Source organism: Rhinoderma darwinii, chromosome 2, assembly GCF_050947455.1.
Source record: "Rhinoderma darwinii isolate aRhiDar2 chromosome 2, aRhiDar2.hap1, whole genome shotgun sequence".
In the NCBI taxonomy this organism is placed as follows: Eukaryota; Metazoa; Chordata; class Amphibia; order Anura; family Rhinodermatidae; genus Rhinoderma; species Rhinoderma darwinii.
This window is the reverse complement of record NC_134688.1, coordinates 460,734,535-460,758,474: the sequence shown is the minus strand read 5'-3', so window position 1 is coordinate 460,758,474 and position 23,940 is coordinate 460,734,535. Positions and strand designations below refer to the sequence as shown.

The 23,940-nt window shown below is 44.7% G+C and overlaps 1 long non-coding RNA gene across 1 annotated transcript; it reads right to left on the bottom strand.

Annotated features, from left to right (window-relative positions):
• Positions 1-5,672: 5,672 nt before the first annotated feature.
• LOC142741613 (uncharacterized) lies at positions 5,673-13,736 on the bottom strand. The gene is made up of 2 exons (XR_012881204.1): positions 13,647-13,736; positions 5,673-5,814 (listed from the first exon to the last, which is right to left on the bottom strand). It is a non-coding gene; the product is annotated as an uncharacterized LOC142741613 (long non-coding RNA).
• Positions 13,737-23,940: the final 10,204 nt, after the last annotated feature.

Below are 23,940 nucleotides of genomic sequence, written 5' to 3'. Positions count from 1 at the left end.
ATAACCAGCAAAACAAACCGACTTCAATCTACCGATGCGCCGCACTGCCGCATCCGATAACCCCAATTCACTGGCCATAGTGGCCGCCCCAATATGGAAAGAATGAATATTGTCCTCCCTAGGAGGCTTACCGAACCGAACAAGAGCCTTACGGAAAATAGCGGAAAACTGGAACGTATTAAGCGGCCGACCATCCGAATGCGACAAAGATTGCACCTCCGAACTACCCACCCTCAAGAAAGCTGCCACCGCTGCCACCGGAACAAGCCAAACCCGGAACTGGCCAAAGCGAAACCCAAAAACCCCGACCAAACACATCCGTCTTAGAGCGACGAATACGCAAACGAACCCCCACCGAAAAAAACACTACATCCTTAAACAGCAGACCCCCCCGGACGAGCCGCCCCCATCGGAACTAGCTCCGAAATCCACAGAGCCCCAAAAAAACACAACGAAAAAGCCACTGAAAATAAAACGGATTCATAAGGGGAAGAACAAACCACCGGCAGAGCCACTATAAGTTCCTGCAATAAAGAAAAGGACACAGGACTACGTGACTCCCTCCTGGAGGCCAACTTCTTCCAACCCCGCAGTGCTCAACCCTTCCTTCCACGCATTACCGTAAGTAGCCCACGTAGAGGGCGCAAGGGACGACCTCATCAACGGCGCTAACTCCGTTCCAGCAGCCTCCACAAGAACGCCGGGCAGCTGGCCCCCTCCAGCTCCGCCTGAGGGCAAACAGACTGTAAAACCTGCCAATGAAAACGAGATAAATTATCAGCGACAACATTGTGAACACCTGTAATATGGCGAGCTAAAAAACGGATGTTACACTGCAAGCAACGCAACACCAAATGACGGAGCAAAGCCAAAACCGGAAGTTGGTTAACAGCAAAAACAACACTCATATTATCCGACCAAAACACCACATACCTGTTGGAAAGGTGCGCCCCCCACAATTCAACGGCGACAACTATGGGACAAAGTTCCAACAACGTCAAATTTGCACACCAACCCTTGTCCCGCCAGGAATCAGGCCAAGCTTCGGCGCACCACGCCGAACCCAGCAGTGCCCCAAATCCCACCGCACCAGCCACGTCCGTAAACAACTCCAAGTCTACGCTGGAAATTGAAGGTGCCCTCCATCACGTATGCCCATTGTAATCCTCCAAGAAAGTGCGCCAGACGCGCAAATCCGCCTTAACAGAAATAGAAATCCGCACATGATGAGACGGCACCAAAACACACACTGTAGCTAAGGACAACCGCCTGGCAAACACCCGCCCCATGGGCATAATACGACTCACAAAGGCCAAGAGACCCAACAAAGATTGAATCTGCCGCAACTCCAACTTATGCGCAGCCAAAGCCATATCCAATGCGGTACGCAATTTCACCTTCTCAGCTGGGATGCGAAAGACCATAGCAACCGAATCGATTTCAATGTCCAGAAAACACAACACTGTCACCAGTCCCTACGTCTTTTCTTCAGAAAGGGGGACCCCGAACCGCAGAGCAAGAAATTGAAAGGACCTCAACAAAAACTGACACTGCCCCGAGGAAGCGGGCCCTACAAACAAAAAATCATCCAGGTAATGAGTCACTGACCCAGAACCAGTGAGATCCCGCACTGCCCATTCCAGAAATGAGCTGAACACCTCAAAATAAGAACAAGCCCATCGGCAAACAAATGTCATAATAGAAAAACCCCTCCAAAGTACATTCCAACAGATGAAAACAATCCGCATGAACGGGCAACAAACGAAAAGCGGACCCAGTATCAGACTTGGCCATAAGGGCATCTGCCCCGGCCAAACACACCCAATCACAACCAAGCCGACTGCCCAATCAAACGAAACATACGAGACCGTCGCCAATTCGCTGTCAATCCCGTCATTCACAGACCGCCCCTTAGGATGAGACAGATGGTGAATCAGACGGAACTTGCCGGGCTCCTTCTTAGGAACCACGCCCAGGGGTGACACCAGAAGATTAGGGAACGGCAAAGCAGAAAATGGGCCGGCCATCCGGCCAAGCTCCACTTCCATTTCCACTTTCTCCCTAATGGCGGCTGGAAACTCCTCCGCCGACTACAAATTTCGTGACATAACCAGGTCCGCTTGCGCAGTAAACGCAATAAAGAACCCAAAACGAAAACCCACTCTAAGCAGGGCGGCTCCCGCCATCTTGGGATACCGGTTTGCCCATGGGAGCATCACGAACATGCGCACTGGTGTCCTCCCCTAGACCAACACCCGCAGTGCGGACGACCACCGCCACCCGACGGGAGCACCTAACCGCTGCGTGGGTGCCTCCACACGAGGAGCACTGGTGGCGGAATATACAAGAGGCATAAAATCTACAGTGTCCCTCATCAAAGATCCAACAGGCCCCTGCTATACGGACACCCCCAACCTCCTCGCCATCCCCACCCACACCGGAAGGGGAAGAGGCGGGGGTGGTGGGCTGAAAGTGCCTCTGCGCCATCATCAAGCGCAGCCACACATCAGTCGCTTTCGTATCCCAACCCACCTCCGGCCTCTGACCCAGCCGCCTAAGGAGCTCCTCGTCGTACCTCCACCAGGCCGTGCCACCGTGCGATTTATATGCACTAAAAATAGTGTCCAAATAGACAAACAACTGCCCCGCACACTCAGGCCGAGCCTGACTAAACAACCCCAAAAATAGCAAAAGCCTGCAGCCAATTATTAAACGACCGCATGACCTTAGGTTTACCCAACACACCCCTCTCAAGTCTATGCTCCTTATCAACCGTCGACGAATCAACCGACAAAAGAGACCAAATATCAATGTAAGCATTATTCCCGATTTTCTCGCGCACCTCGTCAGACACATGAGCACCCAAGGGAGACACATTACAAAAATAAGAATCTCTGAAAGCAGGGACCGAAGGAGTGGCCATTGAAGTGGAAACCTCCACTGTGTACCTCGCAACCACGGCCTGCGACGACGGTCCCACGGGCAGAGAGACGGCCCCCGCTACCAGAGATTGCACAGCAGACAATAAATCAGTGGCAGACATGTTATCAGCATTCCAAGCCCGAAGGCAGACATACTCACCTGTCCAGCAGCAGACGCACCTCCAGGCACGGACGGAACCACTTCAGCCGGCGTGGCCACTCTGGTGTAGGGGCCGCGACCCCTGCTACTCCAACCGATGAACGGCGACTTCGAGTCCCCCGGTCAGATGCAGCAGGACAACTCCTGCTACTGCTCCGGTCCGCCCTCCAACTACGCCGGGAGACGTCGGACGACGATGAGTCAGACGAAGACCGCCTATACTGCCGAGAATGACGCCGCTGGTGTCTCCGCGACCGACTGCGACCGGACACATAACGCCGCCCCGATCCAGCCCTACTAGCCCCATGCCTGTTATGGGACCGCTACTGCCACACTGAAGCGATCCGCGATGCCGAACCTGTGACCACCGCCAAAGGCCCAAGCAGAAACGGCAGCACATCAGCGGGAGGGGCCGCCACCTGACGGGCCACCCACCCAAAAGACCGGCCCGTGAAAAAGAGCTCCGAGCCGTCGTAGGAGCCCTCATCCCCCGAATCCTCCTGCCACTGCCCACGCTCCCCTTCAAACCATCCCTCCTCTCTCCCCTCTGAAGCCAGGAGCAGTGGAACGCTCCCAGCAGGCGAAGCAGCCGCCGCCGCTAAAATGGAGGCCGAGGCAAGGGCCTGCCCCACTGATCCCCTCCCGTTCAGTGGGCGGGGCCTAAGGCCCACCACACTCATGGCTCCCCTGGTCCCCTGTGTCGGGGGAACTACATCCCCCACAATGGCCGCCAACACCCCCGTTACCGGAAGCACCGACGCTGGAGGAGGCAGCACTACAGACGGGGGAGGGGCCGGAACACTTGCAGCACCAGCAGCCCTCGCCACCGGCCGCATCCCACCAGAAGTGTAAGGAGAGAGCCGTACCGGCGGACGAGAGGCCCGAGCCGAACGACGCCGCCCGGCCACAGAGGAAGGAGCCGACACAGCTGTCTCCCGCAGCAGGGACTGCAGCCAGTCACTCCCTTCTTCGGCGATAGTGGCGCGCAGCGCCCGTAGCATCTCCTGACGGTCCATTTCAGAGAGGGAAAAAACAGGAAAGAGGCCGCACACCAGTTACGCGGCCCCTTTATACCCTAACCCATTACCCTAAACCCACCCCTTTTCCTCCCTTAACGCCCCTTTCCTAACCTCTGACTCACCCAACACCCATGGACAGGGGAGGGGGAGGGAGACTACTACCGCACACTTAACCCCTACACCGCAACAGTCCCTGGCTCAGCGGCTATATGCCTGTGAGCCCCCATCGATCGCTGAATCTTAGCGGTTGCTAGCAAATCGCCAGCCCTGACTGTCAATCAGGATTGGTGACTGCAGCTATGGCAACAGGAGACACAATGGCCTCCTGCTCTGCCATTACAGAAGTCGATTAGGCCCCGCCGGGAGGTCGAAGCCTAATCAGCTTGCTGTCAGTGAATAACTGACAGATCTAATACATTGCACTTCGTAGGTAGTGCAATGTACACCGCGTTCCAAATTATTATGCAAATGTTATTTTTCGCTGATTTTCCTAAATAGTCGATGCAAATGACGGTCAGTATAATCTTCAAGCCATCAGCCGTTGGAGTATATTTTATTGAACAAATCTCCTAATGATAACAGATTTTTTTTTTTACGTATAAAACTCAAAATGCACGGTTTCAAATTATTATGCACAACAGAGATCAAAACATTTTAAAGGTTGTAAAGAGAACTAAGATGGTAATTTGTTGAATTTTCAGCATCAGGAGGTCATATTTACTGAAATCAAAAGCTTTTTCAATCAAAAAAAACTTAACAGGCCAAGTACATGTTAACATAGGACCCCTTCTCTGATATCACCTTCACAATTTTTGCATCCATTGAATTTGTGAGTATTTGGACAGTTTCTGCTTGAATATCTTTGCAGGATGTCAGAATAACTTCCCAGAGCTTCTGTTTTGATGTGAACTGCCTCCCACCCTCATAGATATTTTGCTTGAGGATGCTCCAAAGGTTCTCAAAAGGGTTGAGGTCAGGAGAACATGGGGCCACATCATGAGTTTCTCTCCTTTTATGCCCATAGCAGCCAATGACACAGAGGTATTCTTTGCAGCATGAGATGGTGCATTGTCATGCATGAAGATAATTTTGCTTCGGAAGCCACGGTTCTTCTTTTTGTACCACGGAAAAAAATGGTCAGTCATAAACTCTACGTACTTTGCAGAGGTCATTTTCACACCATCAGGGACCCTAAAAGGGCCTACCAGCTCTCTCCCTATGATTCCAGCCCAAAACATGACTCCGCCACCTCCTTGCTGACGTTGCAGCCTTGTTGGGACATGGTGGCCATTCACCAACGATCATCCACTACTCCATCAATCTGGACCATCCAGGGTTGCACGGCACTCATGAGTAAACAACACGGTTTAAAAACTAGTCTTCATATATTTCTGAGCCCACTGCAACTGTTTCTGCTTGTGAGCATTGTTTAGGGGTGGCCGAATAATAGCTTTATGCACACTTGTAAACCTCTGGAGGATCCAACACCTTGAGGTTCGCGGGACTCCAGAGGCACCAGTGGCTTCAAATACCGATGATGAACAGGAGGAATGTAAGAGGCACTCACCGCAGTGGCAATAGAAAGGATTTATTTGAACAGATCTCGGTCAATGATGATGTGAAGGATGCCAACGACCGTTTCACGCTGAGAGCGCTTTGTCAAGGCTGACACGTCACTTCCTCATTGCTCCTTTTATAACACGCCCCATGAGAGCTTACAAGTGCAATAAAGGAAAAACATAAAAAGGAACACATGAGTGCACAGAGAATAGGTAACAAGATACTTAAAATCCAACGATGCGCATGTAGTACGAAATTTATTCAACAAATTGAAACAATGATTACATTAAAAAGGAACTAAGATCGTTGCGGTCATTCAGACCCAGCGGTCCCAGTGCCTCCGTTTTTAAAATAAATTCAGCCTTGTTTCTTAATAGGGTGCCATGCCTGTCTCCCCCGATGGGGACAATTTAATCTGAGTTAATCCTGCGAAATGCAGTGTCTTGTAATTGTTACCATGGCACTCGTTCATATGCTGCATGAATCTTTGGCAGCCCTTTCCTGTGTCTAAGGATCTCACATGTTCACCAAAGCGTTTCTGCATCTGGCGTATTGTCTTGCCTATATAGAATTTTTTGCGCGGACAGAAAATCACATAGACCACAAATTGCGATTTTTCAGGTAATCATGTCATCTACGTAGAACGAACAGCCCCCCAATTTTAGGTACCTTGTTCGCAAAAGCAGATCACAAAACCTACATTGGCCACATCTATAATTCCCTTTCGGTAAAGATGCTGTTAGCCAATCTCCTGACTCAGAATGGGAAGAAAACCTCCCCTTAACAAGTACGTCTCTCAGATTCTGACTGCGACGGAAAGAAACAATTGGGCGTCTGGTCGAGACGTCCGTGAGTAAAGGATCATTCTCGACCAGATGCCAATTATTGTGAATAATTGAGCGTATTACTTCACTCATTGGGCTAAAAGCAAACGACAGCACAAAACGTTTGTTGTCTTGTTTGGAGATCACATTCCTACGTCTAGATTTTAACACTGATCGTTGAATTTGGCCAGTAACGCGAGCTAATGATTTTGCAATAAGATGTGTAGGGTATCCCCGACTAGCTAGTCTCTGACTCAGTTCCTCAGATTGTTCAAAAAATGTGTCATCTTGATTATTTAGTCTCCTTAGTCTCAAAAATTGTGCATACGGGAGGGAGTTCATAACATGACCATGATGATAGCTATCAAACCTTAGCAATTAATTAGTTGCAGTAGGTTTTCTATATCCCTTAGTACATAGTTGACCCTCGATTATGCTCACATGTACATCCAGAAACTCTATCTCTTGATCTCCAAATGTATAAGTAAAATTCATGTTCATCGTGTGGTTATTGAGATATTCAATGAACTGGACAAATTCATTCTGTGTCCCTGACCATACTATGAATATGTCATCGATATAGCGCAAAAAGATTTGTAAATGTTTAACAAAGGCATTGGATATATTGTAAATTAATACTCGCTCCAATTCTGCAAGAAAAAGGTTCGCAAAGGTGGGGGCCACAGGGGTCCCCATCGCCGTACCGGCTATCTGATGGTACCACTGTCCATCAAATTGGAAAGAGTTATGGTTAAGGACAAACTGTAACGCTTCACAGATATATTTGGAAAAAAGGGGATCGCCTTTTGTATATGCCAATTGACGACCGATAGCCTGCACACCAGCATTCTGAGGGATGCGTGTGTACAGGCTCTCGACGTCAATGGTGGCCAATTTGAAATGGGGTTGCCACCCGAAATCGTAATGATAGACAGAAATTCCTTAGTATCCCTCAGATACGAAGGGATATTCAACAACATGGGACGTAATAACCAATCTAAGTAGCGGGAGAGGGGCTCAGTGACCGAGCCTCTCCCCGCCACGATAGGATGACCTGGTGGATGGGTCATGGATTTATGTATCTTAGGAATCATATACCAATATGGCTTATGTGGTAGGGATATAATCAATTTCTCTGCGAATCGATCGGAGAAAAACCCTCCCTCTACTCCTCGCCTTAAGGCTGGATTCACACGAACGCGGCGTTTTGCGCGCGCAAAAACCACTTGACAGCTCCGTGTGTCATCCGTGTATGATGCGCGGCTGCGTGATTTTCGCGCAGCTGCCATCATAGAGATGAGGCTAGTCGACGTCAGTCACTGTCCAGGGTGCTGAAAGAGTTAACTGATCGGCAGTAACTCTTTCAGCACCCTCGACAGTGAATTCCGATCACCATATCGAGCAACCTGTTTAAAAAAAAAAAAACACGTTCATACTTACCGAGAACTTCCCTCCCGGCCGTTGCCTTGGTGACGGGTCCTTGGTGACGCGTCCTTGGTGACGCACCTCTCTTGACATCTGGCCCCACCTCCCTGGATGACGCGGCAGTCCATCTGACCGCTGCAGCCTGTGCTTGGCCTGTGCTTGGCCTGTGATTGGCTGGAGCTGTCACTTGGACTGAATTGTCATCCCGGGAGGTCAGACTGGAGGAAGAAGCCGGGAGTTATCGGTAAGTCAGAACTTCTTTTTTTTTTACACGTTCATGTATATTGTGATCGGAAGTCACTGTCCAGGGTGCTGAAACAGTTTAACTCTTTCAGCACCCTGGGCAGTGACTATCTCCTGACGTCGCGTACCGGAAATTTTTTTGCCGGGTTCGGCCAAAACGAGTTCCGCCGAACCCGGTGAAGTTCGGTTCGGTTGTCCGGGTTCGCTCATCTCAAAGACACTCCGTTTGGATGTTTGTAAACAGAAAAGCACGTGGTGCTTTTCTGTTTACATTCATCCTTTTGACAGCTCTTGCGCGAATCACGCAGTTCGCACGGAAGTGCTTCCATGCGTGGTTTTCAAGCACCCATTAACTTCAATGGGTGCGTGATGCGTGCAAAATTGGGATATTGTAAACATTTCACTTCTCTCAACACCTTTTTATAGAATACGTGCAACGGAGAACCAGCAGGCAATCAAATACCTGTTTGCTGCTTTGCAATGGCATTTTAGCAGCTGCTCTGCTAATCCTATTAATTTGTCTGGCAGAAACCTTCCTCATTATGCCTCTATCTGAACGAACCTGTCTGTGCTCTGAATCAGCCACAAATCTTTTCACAGTACGATGATCACGCTTAAGTTTTCTTGAAATATCCAATGTTTTCATACCTTGTCCAAGGTATTGCACTATTTCACGCTTTTCGGCAGCAGAGAGATCCTTTTTCTTTCCCATATTGGTTGAAACCTGTGGCCTGCTTAATAACGTGGAACGTCCTTCTTAAGTAGTTTTCCTTTGATTGGGCACACCTGGCAAACTAATTATCACAGGTGTCTGAGATTGATTACAGTGATCCAAAGATCCCTAAGACACAATACCATCCATGAGTTTAATTGAAAAACAAATAATTAAATTTTTATGACATTTAAATCCAATGTGCATAATAATTTGTAACACGGTGTATTAGAAAAAAAAAAAAATACAGTTCGACCTTCAAGTCCTCTAGTGGGACTTGAGAAGAAAATGTAAAAAAAGTTTAAAAAATGTAAAAAAAGTGAAAAAAATAAAAGTTTGAAAACATATTAAAAGTTTCAAGTAATAAAATAAAACACAATTGCCCTGTTCCCTTATCATGTCCTTTATTATTGAAAAAAAATAATAAACCATACGTATTTGGTATCACCGCGACCGTAACGACCTGAGGTATCAAAATATTATATTATTTATTGCACGTGGTGAACAGCGCAAAAAAAAAGGTAAAAAACTATACCAGAGTTTCTGTTTTTTGGTCACTTTGCCCTACAAATATTGGAATAAAGAGTGATCAAAAAGTCGCACGTATCCAAAAATGGTACCTATAAAAACTATAGCTCGTCTCGCAAAAAACAAGCCCTCATACAGCTCCGGCGACAAAAAAGTTAAAAAGTTATGGTTCTCACAACATGGCGACAGAAAAAATACATCCTTTTTAGAAAAGTAGTAAAACATAAAAAAGTGCTATAAAATATGTATCGCCAGAATCGTACTGACCCGCAGAATAAAGATAACATGTAATTTATACGTTTATGGTGAACGCTGTTTAAAAAAAACTAAAAAAAACGATGCTAGAATTGCATTTTTTGGGGTTACCTGACCTGCCAAAAAATAGGATAAAAGGTGATCAAAAAGTCGCATGTACCCCAAAATGGTACCGATAATAACTACAGCTCGTCCCGCAAATAAAAAGCCCTCATACCACTACGTCTATGAAAAAATGAAATTACTTCTGGCTCCAATAAGTCAGGAAATAAAAAATATGCAGTTGTGCCGGCCCGAGGGGAACATTTCTTCTGTTTCAAGAGGCGATTTATCAAGGACCTAAAATTAGGGACCCAGGAAGGGGAGGACCCAAACATATCCGCTGGAAGCGATGGTGCCCGTATTATACCAGGACAACACTTTCCCAGCAAAATTCCCCAAACTGCAAAGGTGCGGAGTGTGGACCAAAAGGGGGATAAGAAAGGATGCCATATATCAGTGCGACACCGGCCTGTGCAGAAAGGATTGCTTCACAGCGTAACACACATCTATGGATCATTTTATTGTTTTTTTACCCCATTATTATACCACCTGACTATGCCCCTGATGTACTCTGCCCAGCTTACATGTACCCCCACATTATAAACGGAAACACCAGCAATACTCAAACAAGTCTACTACCAAGAAAAATCCGCTCTCCAAAAGCCAAATGGTGCTCCCTCCGCTCTGAACCCTACAGTGTGCCCAAACAGCAGTTTCCTTCCATCATCATACCCGGGAGAACGCTTTTAACAATTTTTGGGGTGTGTGTCTCCAGTGGCATAAGCTGGGCATGACACATTTGCCAATGAAATGGCATGTCTAGGGAAAAAAATATAAATTTTTAATTTGCACCATCCGCAGCGCATTCATTTATGGAAAAAACCTGTGGGGTGAAAATTCTCACTAGACCCCTTAATAAATGCCGGACTGTCCGCACCGGAAATCCGCAGCAGACAGTCTGTCCATTGGTTTGCAAACCTTTTTAGTTATCTTCGTGCAGACATTGCGGACAACTCCGCTGCGGACTATAGGCTGCGGTGCGGAATTTGGTATCCGCAGCATACACTGGCTGTTGCGAACTTGATGCGTATTTGTGGCAGAATTTTTCCATTGACTTCAATGGAGTTGAAAAATTACGCAATGAAATCTGCAGACGTTATGTGTGTTGCGTTGAGGATTGCTTTCACAAACAGGATATTTCTTCATTCTGGCTGGACCTATGTGTTTCGAGGTCTATAGCCAGACTGAGATGGAATTTTTTAAAAGAGAGCAGGATGTACTCTTCACCTGAATCCGCAACGACTAATCCGCAGCAATTTACTTCACATTTTAGGCAAAGGCGCAACGGAATCTGCAACGCACGTTATGTGCGGCATTGATGCGAACAATGTCTGTAGAACTACGCCACGTGTGAACATGCCCCAAAACCGGGAAACGCCGCATAAAAATTAGAGAGCTGTCTTGTTATGGTGGCACATGCTGGGCACCACATATTGGCATATCTATGGAAAAAAATCCCATTTTCACTCTGCAACGTCGAGTGCACACTAATTTCTACAAAACACCTGCAGGGTTAACATGCTCACTACACCCCTGGGTGAATGCATTGAGGGGTGTAGTTTCCAAAATGGGGTCACTTCTGGGGGGGGGGTTTATTGTTTTGGTCCCACAGGCGCCCAGAAACCAATGCAGCAAAATCTGCACTCCAAAATGGTGCTTCTTCCCTTCTGAGCCCTGCCGTGTGCTCAAACAGCAGTTTATGACCACATATGGGGTTTTGCCGTACTCGGGAGTAATCGCTTTACAAATGTTGGGGTTCTTTTTTTCCTTTATTTGTTGAGAAAATGGAAAATTTCGCGCTAAAGCTACGTCTTATTGAAGAAAAAGGATTGTTTTTATTTTCACTGCCCAATTCTAATAAATTCTATGAAACATCTGTGGGGTCAAAATGCTTACTACACCCCTAGATGAGTTTTCTCAAGGGGTGTAGTTTCCTAAATGGAGTCACTTTTTGGGTGTTTTCATTGTTTTGTCCCCTCAGGGGCTTTGCAAATGCGACATGGCCTCAGCAAATCATTCCTGCTAAATAGGAGAAACAGTAGAAATGATCCAGCGCTGGACTTAGCGCTGGATCATTTCTACTGTTTCTCCTATCACATACCGCCAGCCGTAGCGGGGATCCGAGCAGCGAGTCAGGAGACGCAACAAGCTGGTGAGCTGGAGGTTTCCTCCCTTTGCTATTCCTGCTAAATGTCATCTCCAAAAGCCAAATAGCGCTCTTTCCCTTCTAAGCCCTGCCGTGTGTCCAAACAGTCGTTTATTACCACATGTGGGGTATTGTTTTACTCGAGAGAAATTGCTTTACAAATTTTGCAGTGCTTTTTCGCCTTCAGTCCTTGTGGAAATGAGAAAAAATTGGCTAAACCTACATTTTCTTTGAAAAAATGTAGATTTTTATTTTCAGGGCCTACTTCCAATAATTTCTGCAAAAAACCTGTGAGGTCAAAACGCTCACTATACCCCTAAATAATTTCCTCGATGGGTGTAGTTTCCAAATGGGGTCACTTGTGGGCGGTTTCCACTGTTTTGTCCCCTCAGGGGCTTTGTAAATGTGACATGGCCTCCGCAAATCATTCCTGCTAAAATTGAACCCCAAATGCCAAATGGCGCTCCATCCCTTCTAAGCCTTGCCGTGTGTCCAAACAGTTGTTTATAACCACATGTGGGGTATGGTTTTACTGGGGAGAAATTGCTTTACAAAATTTACAGTGCTTTTTCTCCTTCAGTCCTTGTGGAAATGAGAAAAAATTACCTAAACCTAAATTTTCTTTGAAAAAATTTAGATTGTCATTTTCAGGGCGTAATTCCAATAGTTTCTGAAAATAACCTGTGGAGTCAAAACGCTCACTATACCCCTAGATAATTTCCTCAATGGGTGTAGTTACCAAAATGTGGTCACTTGTGTGGGGTTTCCGCTGTTTTATCCCCTCAGGGGCTTTGCAAATGTGACATGGCCTCCGCAACCCATTCTTGCTAAATTTGAGCTCCAAAAGCCAAATAGCACTATTTCCGTTCTAAGCCCCGCCGTGTGTCCAGACAGCCGTTTATGATGACATATGGGGTATTGTTTTACTCGGTAGAAATCGCTTTACAAATTTTGCGGTGCTTTTTTTCCTTTAGTTGTGGAAATTAGAAAAAAAATCGCTAAACCTACATTTTCTTTGAAAAAATGTAGATTTTAATTTTCACGGCCTACTTCCAATAATTTCTGCAATAAACCTGTAAGGTCAAAATGCTCACTATACTCCTAGATAATTTCCTTGAGGTGTGTAGTTTCCCAAATGGGGTCACTTTTGGGGGATTTCCACTGTTTTGGCACCGCAAGAGCCCTTCGAACCTGACATGGTGCCTAAAATCTATTCTAAAAATAAGGCCCCAAAAGCCACTAGTTGCTCCTTTGCTTCTGAGGCCGGTGCTTCAGTACAGTAGCAACCTAGGGCCACATGTGGGATATTTCCTAAAACTGCAGAACCTGGGCAATAAATACTGAGTTGCATTTCTGTGTTAAAACTTTCTGTATTATAAAAAAAATTGGATTCAAAATTTATTTCTTCAAAAAAAGTATGACATTTCTAAATTTGACCTCTACATTGCTTTAATTCCTGTGAAACATCTAAAGGGTTAAGAAATTTTCTAAATGCTGTTTTGAATACGTTGAGGGGTGAAGTTTTTAAAATGGGGTGACTTTTTGGGAGTTTCTAATATATAAGGCCCTCAAAGCCACTTCACAACTGAACTGGCCCTGTAAAAATAGCCTTTTGAAATTTTCTTGAAAATGTGAAAAATTGCTGCTAAAGTTCAAAGCCTTGTAATGTCCCAGAAAAATAAAAGGATGTTCAATAAAGATCTTTAAGATGTGCGCACATTTTGGACAGTGTATAGAGCTGTCTGTCATACCTGCTACAACATCAAGCCAATTGTTTTGCTGGGATCTTTGTTTCCAGCCTAGCAGCGTCATGCTGCCATGACAACGGACACCCCCTCGTCCTCATGACACGTTATACACACCCACTACTCTCCTGTCCAATCAAAAGATGGGATGATGTAAAGGATCTGCCAGGCACATCTTCTGTGTATACGCCCATAGGTAATCAGTCTGCACCTGAGTCTATGTCTCTGAGACTGACTCCATCTTCCACCACTCAGGATGGCAGGCTTAGGAGTGGGAGAGCCTATCGCAGCCTGGCCAGACGGAGCTAGCTCCCGCCCTCTGTATTTATACCTGCCTTTCCTGTTCCTCCTTTGCTTGTGATTCTTCTCGTGTGGTTTCCTGGCCCAGCTACAGCTTCTACTATTTGATCCTGCTCCATACTGACCTGGCTTACTGACTACTCTCCTGCTCTACGTTTGGTACCTCGTGCACTCCTGGTTTGACTCGGCTCGTTCACCACTCTTGTTGCTCACGGTGTTGCCATGGGCAACTGCCCCTTTTCCCTTAGCTTTGTGTACCCTTGTCTGTTTGTCTCGTGCACTTACTGAGCGTAGGGACCGCCGCCCAGTTGTACCCCGTAGCCTAGGGCGGGTCGTTGCAAGTAGGCAGGGACAGAGTGGCGGGTAGATTAGGGCTCACTTGTCCGTTTCCCTACCCCCATCATTACAGATGATGTAATGATATGGGAGGTACGAAGGGTGGAGCCTAGTCTCCTTATAGCTGGTGTTCTCCGCGCCGCGAGCCATTGCTTAACTGAATCTGAGAGCACAGGTCCGCCATCAGGACTCATTCTCAGCAGTTCTAACTCCTCACCTGCTAATATATCACGATAGCAGTCTTCACTGCTACAATCTTATTATCGCACAATACTCCTGACAATCCCTTGCTCTTGAAGCGTAGGGGGAAACGCGTTGAGTTCTTTACAAATCGATACAAATAGCACCACAGTGTGTATATTGTAGCAAATGAATGAGATTATCCAGCAATTATCAGTTTGGGTTTTAGGGCTTGGATTGTAGCCAGGTCTTCATTATCATGCACTACTACTTGTTATCAATTGATCTACCCACACTCATATAATATGTAAGGAATGAGTTGGGGGTCTCATATAATCACTGTGGTTAATTATTAGCAGTTAGCACAGCATAACATAGTGCTTTAACCCCTTCCCGACATTTGACGTATCCATACGCCAAAGTCGGGTAGGGGAAGTATGGAACGGGCTCACGGAGTGAACCTGCTCTATACGATGCGGGTGTCGGCTGTATATATGCGGGGTGACGATGGTTGCTATGGCTGCCTGGGGGCCTAATGAAGGCCCCCAGGTCCGCCATCTTTGTGCTCCTATGAAGCCCTGCCTCAGGCAGGGCTTAATAGTTGCCTGTCAGATTCACGATATACTGCAATACATTAGTATTGCAGTATATAGTGAAAGCAATCTAACGATAGCTGGTTGAAGTCCCCTAGGGGGACTAATAAAAAAAGTAAAAATTTGTAAAATAAAAGTTTTTTATATGAAAAAAAATGTAATTAAAAGTAAAAAAAAAAACCCTTTACCCATTTTCCCCCTACAGCACAGTAAAAAAAAATAACTAAATAAACATAATTGGTATCGCCGCATCCGTAAAAGTCTGAACTATTACAATATATCATTATTTAACACACATGGTGTACGCCGTAAAAAAAAATCGTATGTACCTTAAAATGGTATAATTAAAAACTACAGCTTATCCCGCAAAAAATAAGTCCTCATACCACTTAATTGTCGGCAAAATTAAAAAGTTATGGCTCTCAGAATTTGGCGACACAAAATAAATTTTATATTTTAGACTTTGGTTTTTATTTGTAAAAGTAGTAAAACATAGAAAAAACTTTATATATATTTGTAGATTTGGTATCGCCGTAATCATATTGACCCGCAGAATAAAGTTAACGTGTTGTTTTAATTGCACAGTGAACAGTAAAAATGAAGCGCAAAAAACAATGGAGGAATCGCTGTTTATTTCATTTTCTACCCCACAAATAATATTTTTTCAGTTTCCTAGTACATTATATGGCACAATAAATGGTGCTACGAAAAACTACAACTCGTCCCGCAAAAATCAAGCCCTCATAGGACTATATCGACGGAAAAATAAAAAAAAGTTATGGCTTTTGGAAAGTGGGGAGGAAAAAACGAAAATGAAAATCTGGAAAAGGGCTCCGGCGGGAAGGGGTTAAAAGAATGCAAATAAAAAAAACTTGATTTATTTATATTTATGCAGTAGAATTCAATACTGCGGGGTCTTGGTTGACCAATATTATTGCATTTATTATCCTTTAGTTACAAATACATCAAGATACTGTGTGAACTAGAGTCATACATTGCACTGAGCTTTAAATCACGTTATATGTAATCACATTGCACTTGGATGCCACTATATTTTATTATATATACAATAAAAGTTACATCTTAATTTTCTATAATATTTCCACTTCCTTCCAGTGAATTACTTTCCTATAAAACACCAATCAACTCCATATCCCCAATATTTCCTCCCACTTCTTTATACAATTCTTCTTGTCTGCTCTTATTTCCTCATATTCTTTAATTGTCTTAACCAACTTCAACCAATCCATAACAATTGGGGATTTACCAGCCGTCCAATTTCTTGCAATTATTACTTTTGCTTAAAAGAGAACATTAAGAAACAATTTGATTTCTCAAAAATTCTGCTCCTATAAGTTCAGAAGAGCAACCTAGAGGAGCCAAAACTGTGGTTCTAGGAATATTCAATTTCCTAGAACCGCGACAGCTGACACTCCACTGTTGCCGATCAGGGGTTCATTGCCGCTGATTTTGGCAAACAACCCCTTAAAGAGGCTCTGTCACCAGATTCTCAAATCCATATCTCCTATTGCATGTGATCGGCGCTGCAATGTAGATAACAGTAACGTTTTTTTGGTTTTTTTTTAAATGTTAATTTTTGGCCAAGTTATGAGCTATTTTATATATATGCAAATGAGGTTTTAAATGGACAACTGGCAGTGGCGGATTAAGTAGACCATGGGCCCTGGGCTGTTATCCAAACTTGGGCCCCCCCTCCTCACCGCCGCCCTGCCGCGCCGTAACTATTTTTAACACTACCTTTTTGGGCAAGCATTAACAGTATTACGATTTCCCTTGTCACAGCGCGGTGTCCCTACATACTGACAGTATCACACTGTGCAGGGACACAACTTCCTGACAAGGGGAATTGTCTATCGGTCCTGGACTGCAGAAAGACTTTTTGTGAAATACAAGGATTTCCTATAATAAACATGTAAGGAGAGGTGACAGATTCTCTACAAATCTAGTGACTCACAGGTGACGACGTCTCAGATTCTAGTAGTTTTTTTCCTCTTTTCTTCTCTATCCGGTCCAGCGCTCATGACGACTTCTCCCGCCATGACTCATTTCTGCAGAATTTGCCACTCAGACGTCTCCTCACTTTTCCAACATTTCCACACCTATAAACGAAAATAAAGTTATTATGGTGCCATACTGTACCCCTAAATATAATAGCACCAAACACTGCGCGACTGAATATAATACCACACACTGTAAAACGCCACATACACACAGCCCCCTGTACATAGTGCCACACACAGTCCCTGTAGATATTACACACCTCCATAGATATCGCCATACACAGCCCCCTCTATATATCACACATCCGCCCCCCCCCCCGTAGAGAGCGTTACACACAGCCCCCTCTATATATCACACATCCCCCTCGTAGAGAGCGTTACACACAGCTCCTATAGATAGTGCCATACAGCCCCCCTGTAGAGAGCGCCACTCAACCCTCCCCCTCTTGTAAGTAGCACCAAAAAGCCCCCCCTATAAAGAGCGCCACACACATACCACTGTGGATAGCACTACACAGCCCCCCCTTGTATATAGTGCCACACAGCGCTCCCCCTTGTATATAGTGCCACACAGCGCTCCCCCTTGTATATAGTGCCTCACAGCGCACCCCCTTGTATATAGTGCCTCACAGCGCTCCCCCTTGTATATAGTGCCACACAGCGCTCCCCCTTGTATATAGTGCCTCACAGCGCTCCCCCTTGTATATAGTACCACACAGTGCTCCCCCTTGTATATAGTGCCACACAGCGCTCCCCCTTGTATATAGTGCCTCACAGCGCTCCCCCTTGTATATAGTGCCACAAGGTTATGTACACATTTAAAAACTTTATATTAGAATTATATATATATACTTTTTGAGATACGGCTGCTTTGTATCCTGTATCCGTCAGGTCAGCAGGACTGACAGGATCAGTGACACGCAGGATCCACCTCAAATCTATCACATCTAAGATTATAATTTAGTGCAGGGCCCGTTTCACTGATCCCGTCAGTCCTGCTGACCTGACGGATACAGGATACAAAGCAGCTGTATCTCAAAAAGCGAAAATATTTTTTAATAAAACGTAATTACAAAGTTGCACCAAACACACATTTTTATTAAAAAAAAATAAAACCGACGTGATTTTTGCGACGTTTTTTCCGTAGACAATGCAGGTTTCGTTTTTATACACATCTTTTTTGCTATTTTAGAATTTTTATTCATAAAGTTTGAAAATAATAGTAAAAAAATAAGCTTTTTTACGTTTCAGCTATTTTTTTGGGTAATAACATAGTTTTACCCTAAAATAGACCTTTTATTTGTGATCGTCATTGTCTACCGTAAATTTTAATATATTACATGTCTATATTAGGGTAATTGAGTCAGCGCTAGCGTTACAACAATGATTGGCGGGGGGAACGTTTTTTTTTGGGGTGGGTATTTTATGTGTATTTATTATTTTTGCACTTTACTTTATTATTTTTTTATTACTATGGTCTGTCCCTCAAAGGTCAAAAAAGACCTTTGGGGAACTTTATATATTTTTTTTCTTTCTTTTACACCATGTTTTTCCACTGTAACTGGAGCTGCACAGCAGCCCCAGTTACAGGGGAAATCAGCCCTCTCATAGTGACGATTGTCACTAATAGGGCTGTGCTGGGTCTAGTAAGACCCAGCAACAGTCTGCCACTAACGGCACCCGGCAATCATGTGACCAGTCACATGATCACCGGGAGGAATAGAGACAGCGCCGCTGCTGCTGTCTCTATTCCTTTACACAGCGTTCATTGAGCGCTGTGTAAAAAGACATCAGAGAAGACAGAAGCAGCGAAAGCTGCTTCTATCTTCTCCTCAGGGTCCCCGGCAGTCACTGACAGCCGGAGACCCGACATTCAGCTGCCCGATCGCGCGGGCAGCAAGTTAAAACCCGAGCCGTAGAAAGTCTATGGCTCGTGTTTTAAGGACCCGTCCCTGACCACTGGCCGTAAAAATACAGCCAGCGGTCGGGAACCAGTTGGGCAGGATAAGTCAACTAACCTAAGCGCCGGTGACCGACCGCCCGGCTCTTCTCTTGCAGCTATGGAGTAACAGAACAGCCGTCCGTCGCTGTTCTGTTACTCAATGGCGGCGCCCGCACTGTCAGGGAGGCGTGTCCTACCCCTGGATCCTGGCCAATTCCCTGCTCCTCCCCATCTTCGGCAGTTAGCAGCGCTAGCGCGCTGAATAGGTTTACAGGACGGCCGCCCGAATCGCCCATATGATAATCCGCCACTGACAACTGGGCGTGTTTTTTTTCGTATGTCCAACTGGGCGTGTATTGTGTTTTTAACTGGGCGTGTTTACTTGTTTCACTAACTGGGCGTTGTGAATAGAAGTGTATGATGCTGACGAATCAGTGACCAATCACCATCATACACTCCTCTCCATTCATTTACACAGCAGCATCACGTTCTTATTAGAACGATGTTCAGCCACATACACAAGTGTCCTGATAATGAATACACATGACCTCCAGCCTGGACGTCATGTGTATTCAGAATCCTGACAGTTCTGAATCTTTTCTGTGAGATTTTCAACAAGGGAAACAAAATCTCTTTTACCTCGTAATCTCGTGAGATTACGCGTGGCTTGCTGGAATCTCACAGAAAAGATTCAGAAGAGTCAGGATTCTGAATACACATGACGTCCAGGCTGGAGGTCATGTGTATTCATTATCAGGACACTTGTGTATGTGGCTGCACATCGTTCTAATAAGAACATGATGCTGCTGTGTAAATGAATGGAGAGGAGTGCATGATGCTGATTGGTCACTGATTCGTCAGCATCATACACTTCTATTCACAACGCCCAGTTAGTGAAACAAGTAAACACGCCCAGTTAAAAACACAATACACGCCCAGTTAAAAACACAATACACGCCCAGTTGGACATACAAAAAAAACCACGCCCAGTTGTCCATTTAAAACCTCATTTGCATATATATAAAATAGCTCATAACTTGGACAAAAATGAAAGTTTTTCAAAAAAACACAGGAAGTCACTGTGTCGTTCCCAATGTACTCTGTCGGTGACCATGTGCATCGGGAACCGGGAGGTCAGCTGTCCACGACAGCTGACACTCCGCTGTTTTCGATTAGCGACTCATTGCCGCTGATATTGGCAAATAACCCCTTAAATGCGGCAATCGATTGCGGGGGTTGTGATAGCATCCGGAGGCCAGACAATGACCTGCGGGTCTGCCATGTATGGAAGCCGATGAGGACCAGCCTTTGGCTGGTCCTCGTAGACTTACTGTCAGAGTGACTGTGACGTCACAGTGACAGTTGGAATACATTACACTACTAGGTAGTATAATGTATTCTAGCAGCGATCAGAGCTGCAGGTAAAAAAAAAAACGTAAAAAGTAAAAAAAGTTAATAAAAATGTTTTAGAAAAGTGTAATAATAATAAAAGTAGTTATTTCCCTATAATAATTATTTTATTATAGGAAAAAAAATTAAAACTTTAAGAAACACTGTGAACACCGAAAAAACTAAACGACAAACAATGCCAGAATCGCTATGTTTTTGGTTACCACCCCTCTCAAAATATAGAATAAAAAGTGATCAAAAAGTTGCAATAGTACCAATAAAAGCTACAACCCGTCCTGCAAAAAAACAAGCCCTTAGGCTGGGTTCACACTGAGCTTTTTAACTAGTTTTTTTACGTGAAAACAGCGCCGCAAAACAGGCCAAAAAACTGCCGAAAATGCCTCCCATTGATTTCAATGGGAGGCGGAGGCGTTTTTTTCCCGTGAGCGGAGAAACCAGCTCGTGGAAAAAAGAAGGGACATACCCTATCTTCGGGCGTTTACGCCTCTGACCTCTCATTGACATCAATGGGAGGCAGAGAAAGCGTATTTCGCTGCATTTTATGCCCGCGGCGCACAATGGAAGATCGGCGTGCAGCCAGAGGAAAATCTGCCTCAAAATTCCATTTGGGTTTGATTTTCCTCCTGCAAAAAAATCTGTGTGAACCAAGCCTTAGGGCATAAGCAGACGTGACGTATTTCTTCCGCCACTGTCCGCATCAATGCCGCACATAATCTGCGTTGCAGATTCTGTTGCGGCTTTGCCTAAAATGGGCATTAATTTGATGCGGACTAGTCGTTGCGTATTCAGGTGAAGAGTGCTTCCCTTCTCTCTATCAGTGCAGGATAAAGAGAAGGGGCAGCCATTTCCCTAGTAAAAGTAAAAGAAATTCGTACTTACCCGGCCGTTGTCTTGGTGACGCGTCCCTCTTTCAACATCCAGCCCGACCTCCCTGGATGACGCGGCAGTCCATGTGACCGCTGCAGTCTGTGATTGGCCTGTGATTGGCCTGTGATTGGCTGCAGCCGTCACTTGGACTGAAACGTCATCCCGGGAGGCCGGACTGGAGGAAGAAGCAGGGAGTTCTCGGTAAGAAGGAACTACTATTTTTTTAACACGTTGATCTATATTGTGATCGGAAGTCACTTTCCAGGGTGCTGAAACAGTTACTGCCGATCGTTTAACTCTTTCAGCACCCTGGACAGTGACTATCTCCTGACGTCGCCAAGCAACGCTCCCGTAATTACGGGTGCACACGCGTAGTCACCCGTAATTACGGGAGCCCCATTGACTTCTATGGGCCTGCCCATGGCGTAATAACGGGCGTTTTTACGTAGTGTGCATGGGGCCTCAGTCTGGCTGTAGACCTAGAAATACATAGGTCCAGCCAGAATAAAGAAATATCATGTTCGTAAAACAAATACGCTACTCAACACACATAACATCTGCAGATTTCATTGCAGAATTTAGACTCTCCATTGAAGTCAATGGAGAAATTCCGCAATGAGTCCGCAACAAGTCCGCTACACGTCCGCAACAGCCAGTGTATGCTGCGGACACCAAATTCCGCACCGCAGCCTATGATCCGCAGCGGAGATTTCCGCAACGTGTAAACGAACCTAACTAAAAAGCTGTGGAAAGCAATGGAGAAACGTGTACGCTGCGGATTTCCGCAGCAGACTATCCGCAGCAGAATTCCAGAACAATTCCGCCACGTCTGGTCATGCCCTTACACAGCTTTTTTGACAGAAAAATAAAAAAGTTATGGCCCTCAGAATCTGGGGACACAAAAAATTTCTTACTTTATAAACAAGTCATTTTATTGTGCAAACGCTGCAAAACATAAAAAAAATATATACATATGGAATCGCCGTAATCACACCGACCCGCAGAATAAAGTAACATTTAATTTATAGCGCATGATGAACGCAGTAAGAAATAAAGAATTTAAAACGCCAAAATCACTGTTTTTAGGTCACCTTAGCTCTAAATAAAATGTAATAAAAAGTGATAAAAACCTGAATGTACCCAAAAAATGGTACCAATAAAAAACTACAGCTCGTCCCACAAAAATAAGCCCTCAGACCGCTTAATCTACCAAAATATAAGTAAGTTATGGCTCTCAGAATGTGTTGATACAAAACATTATTTTTTTTTTTTTAACAAATAGTTTTTTCTTTGAAAAAGTAGTAAAATATAAAAAAAACTATACACATTTGGTATCACCGTAACCGTATTGACCCGCAGAATAAAGTTAAGTTGTCTTTATTACCGCACGGTAAAAGTGGTAAAATCAAAACCCCAAAAACTATGGAGGAATCACAATTTTTTCTAATTTCACCCCGCAAAGAATTTTATTTTCTGTTTTCCAGTACATTATATGGTACTTTAAATAGCGTCAATAGAAACTACAACTCCTCCCACAAAAAATAAGCCCTCACACCGCTCTATTGATGGAAAAATAAAAAGGATATGGCGTTTGGAAGGCTGGAGTGAAAAACTAAGATTGAAAAGCAAAAAAAGATCAGTCCTGCAAAGGTTAATTAATTTCTAATAAAAAAACAAACTATTACCACATGTCGGGTATTGTCGTACTCGGGAGAGATTGCGTTACAAATGTTGGGCGGCTTTCTCTCCTTTATCCCTTGTGAAAATGAAAAAACTCAACTTTATAGTGGACAAAAATGTATATATTATTTTTCAAGGCCCATTTCCACTAAATTCTGTGGGGTCAAAATGCTAACTATATGCCTAGAAAATTTCCTTGAGGGGTGTAATTTTCCAAATGGGGTCACTTTTGAGGTGTTTCCACTGTTTTGGTACCTCCAGTGCATTGCAAACACGACATGGCACTGAAACCAATCCAGCAAATCTGCGCTCCAAAATCCAAATGACGCTCCTTCCCTTCTGAGGCCTGCTGTGGGTCCAAACAGCAGTTTATTACCACATATGGGATATTTCCGTAATTGGGAGAAGATGCTTTAAAAATGTTGGGCTGCATTTTCTTCTTTATTCCTTGTAAATATGACAAATTTCTATGTTTTTTGAGAAAAAAAAAGATTTCCATTTTCACAGGCTAACTCCAATAAAGATAGCAAAATACCTGTGGGGTCAAAATGCTAACTATACCACTAGATAAATTCCTTGAGGGGCGTAGTTTCCAAAATGGCGTAAATTTTTTTTTGGGGGGGGGGGTTTCACTGTTTTGGCACCACAAGACCTCTTCACACCTGACATGGTGCCTAAAATATAATCTAAAAAGAAGCAGACCCCAAAATCCTGTAGGTGCTCTTTTGTTTCGGAGTTCGGTGTTTCGGTCCATTAGGACACTAGGGCCACATGTGGGATATTTCTAAAAACTGCAGAATCTGGGCAATAAATATTGATTGCGTTTCTCTGGTAAAATCTTCTGTGTTTAATTTAGACCAAAAAAAAATGGAATTTGTAAATTTCCCCTCTAATTTGCTTTATTTCCTGTGAAACGCCTAAAGGGTTAAGAAACTTTCTGAATGCTGTTTTGAATACTTTGAGGGGAGCAG